The sequence below is a fragment of the Sarcophilus harrisii genome, chromosome 5 (genome assembly GCF_902635505.1).
Source record: "Sarcophilus harrisii chromosome 5, mSarHar1.11, whole genome shotgun sequence".
Taxonomy (NCBI): Eukaryota; Metazoa; Chordata; class Mammalia; order Dasyuromorphia; family Dasyuridae; genus Sarcophilus; species Sarcophilus harrisii.
This window is the reverse complement of record NC_045430.1, coordinates 282,684,284-282,687,453: the sequence shown is the minus strand read 5'-3', so window position 1 is coordinate 282,687,453 and position 3,170 is coordinate 282,684,284.

The window sequence follows — 3,170 nt, the reverse complement described above, 5'->3', positions numbered from 1 at the left end:
GGATTTTCTTGGCAAAGAAACTGGAGTGGTTTGCCATTTTCTTCTCCAGCTCATTTTACAGATTGAAAGAACTGAGGCAAGCAGGGTGAAGTGACTTAGCTAGAATCATATGTAAATGTATGAATGTGGATTTGAATTCAGGGTTTTCTGACTCTAGGCCCAGTGCTCTATACATTGCACCATCCAGCTACCTCATTCATTCTGTATATACAAACATTTTCTGGGTACTCTCTAGGTGCCCAATAGTGTATTTAAACTTAATTCCACATACATAGCTTTGACACCTTAATATAGCATGAAACCTGTTCTCATGGTCCTGAGAACTCACTGGAAAGGATAGAAAGATGAGAGGTTTAGCCCTAGAAAGGAAGAGTGCTTCTCTAGCCCTGCCTACCACTCTTATTTTGTGAAGATGGAAAATGTCCAGAGAGATTGATTTGTCCAAACTACTAAGTGCCAGTGGTAGGATTTGAACCTTCTTCTAACTCCACAAGTCAAAGGAGGCTTAATAGAATCAATAATATTAGAAACCTGCCTTTAAGTAAAGAAAAAACTGGGCCCAGTTCCCTGGTCTCAATTTCTCAATCTGTGAGAAAGTTGACTTCAAAGTGTCAAAAGATTGTTTTAATTGTTTATCAAGAAAAAAATCAACTACCACTGGCTATTAGGCAGCAGTCACAGGATGTCCTATGCCTGACAATGAATCCTGAGTCCCTGGCAAAGCTAAGATCACACAGGAGGGGCCTCATTGGGTTCTCCCCCATTTGCTATTTTCCTTCAAGATCAGTTCAATCCCCAAATCTTCAATTCAGACTTTTCTGGTTTCTTCAGCTGTTATCTCCTCGTTCAATTACTTTAAAAAAAAAATGTATGTATATGGCTATGTACAATCCCATTCCCTATTGAATGTAAACTCTTAGAAGCCAGGGGTTGTATATAATATATATTTTATCCTTGCTTTCTTAGCATCTGGCAAAGTACCTGGCATTTAGTAGGTCCTTTATGAATGCTTATTGATTGATAGTGGGGAACCCTAAAATTTAAAGGAAGCTTCAATAACCAACAATATCCCCAGAAAGTCAGGGCCAAGTCCCAGCTCCGGGAAGAGATTCCCGATTTCATCAAATTTTGACGAGCATCAGTTCAACCCAGACTTAGTATGAGGAATGATAGCCAAGAGAGCCCCAAATCAAGTACTTGCTCTAGAAGGAAAATAATACAACACTCTTAAAGTTTAGGGAAGGATGGAGGAGGGGGTTAAAGAAAAACCTTTGCCAGTTGAGTCTTAACTCACAAGTTGTTAGAGGGAACAAATAAGATAGTGTTTCGCAAACTTAAAATGATACATAAATTACGAGCCTAGTCAAAAACCCCACTGTCTGAACATCAGACTCAGTTTCTCGGGCTCGGAGCTGATACTGCCCTCTAGCTACTGCTTCCTTTTATTTGTATCCAAAATGACAAGAAACGTTTCCCAGAATGCTTTTCGAGCACTCACCTGCTGTTCAAGGACGCTAGCCCTGCTGAGAGGATGGAACGTCTCTCTCCTCCTCCTTCCCTCCAAAACCATCCCAGCCTGAGATGCCAGCTCCCAGCTCTCTCTCCCTTTTCTGACATTCAGTGTTTCAAACGGGAGGAAAGCTTTCCTTCCCATCGGATTGTCACTAGCCCAGCTCGCCGACAATCACAATGGAAACAAGTTCCCTTCGCAGCGTCTCCGGCTTTCACATGTTTTTGCATAATGAAAGGGCTAATAGAACATAACAAATCCTAAACTGTTTTCACAAGGAGTAGGGAAAAGATGTGTAAAAGGATGCTCCGTCTTGCCTCCTTCTGTTCACAATGTAGCGAAATACAACAAATGGTGTTCTTGCTCTTTCTGTCTGTTTCCCAATCTGTTTGGAGAGTAGCCACCCTCCCGAGCCAAAGCTAATATCTGACACTTCCTGACATCGTGAAAGCCTCCATCTGCCGAGCGTGGGCCCCTGCCCTTTTGCAAGACGCCTTGGCTCGGTCTCCGCTGAAGCTTCCCTCGGAACGCAGGGATCCCTTTTGGGGGAGCCTGGCGATCGCCTAACAAAAGGGATCGCGGCAAGATCCTGGGCACCTGCCGTTCCAGCTGAAGAGCGCGAGGACGTCGCCGGGGCCCTTCTCGGGCGGGAGCGAAGGTGCTGGCTGGCCTGCGATCTTCATTTATTTTTCCAGCCCCTGTCCCAACACACACACACACACACTCACACACATACACACTTCTGCAACACACACACACACACACACTTATACACACATACATATATATATACACACTCATTACACATATACACACACTCATGTACACTAATACATACACACATTCATACACATGCAGACACATTCATACATACACTCATTTAGACACACATATACACACACACATACATATATACACTCATCTACATAGACACAGACATATACATACACACATACTCATACAAATACACATTCACACACACTCATACACACATACACTCAGACACATACCGATACACTCATACACACCACACATACACACACTCATATATAAAGAAAATCAGCTACCATTGGCCATTAGGCAGCAGTCACAGGTGTCTCTACCTGACAGTCCTGAGTCCCTGGCAAAGCTAAGATCTCCCAGGTGGGACTTCATTGGGTTCTTCCCCATTTGCTATTTTCCTTCAAGATCAGTTCAATCCCCACATAAGATTGTTTTAATTGTTTATCAAGAAAAAAATCAACTACCACTGGGGGGATATTTTCACTGACAAATTTGGGAGAAGAAAATGTGTGTGTGTGTGTGTGTGTGTATGTGTGTGTATGTGTTTGAAAATTACAAAAGAAAACCCATCAACTAATTTCCTATTTCAGGAAGGCATCCATATACACATACACAATTTGGAAAACATTACAAATCAACAGCATTTTTTGCCTACCCTCTAAGTGCTGGACAGTATTGCCCTAGATCTTAGGTTAATGAGGTTGCCTTCTCCATTGGCAAATCAGGGCACTGCCAGGGTAGATAAAAAGACCTCTAGGGTTAGCAGAGGATGGCCAGCTCTTCTTGACTGCTTGTCCAAAGCTCTAACCACTGCCCCCAAAGAAGACAAAGGGGTCTCAGAGTCAGAAAGAACCAGTTCACTCTCACCCCAGACATG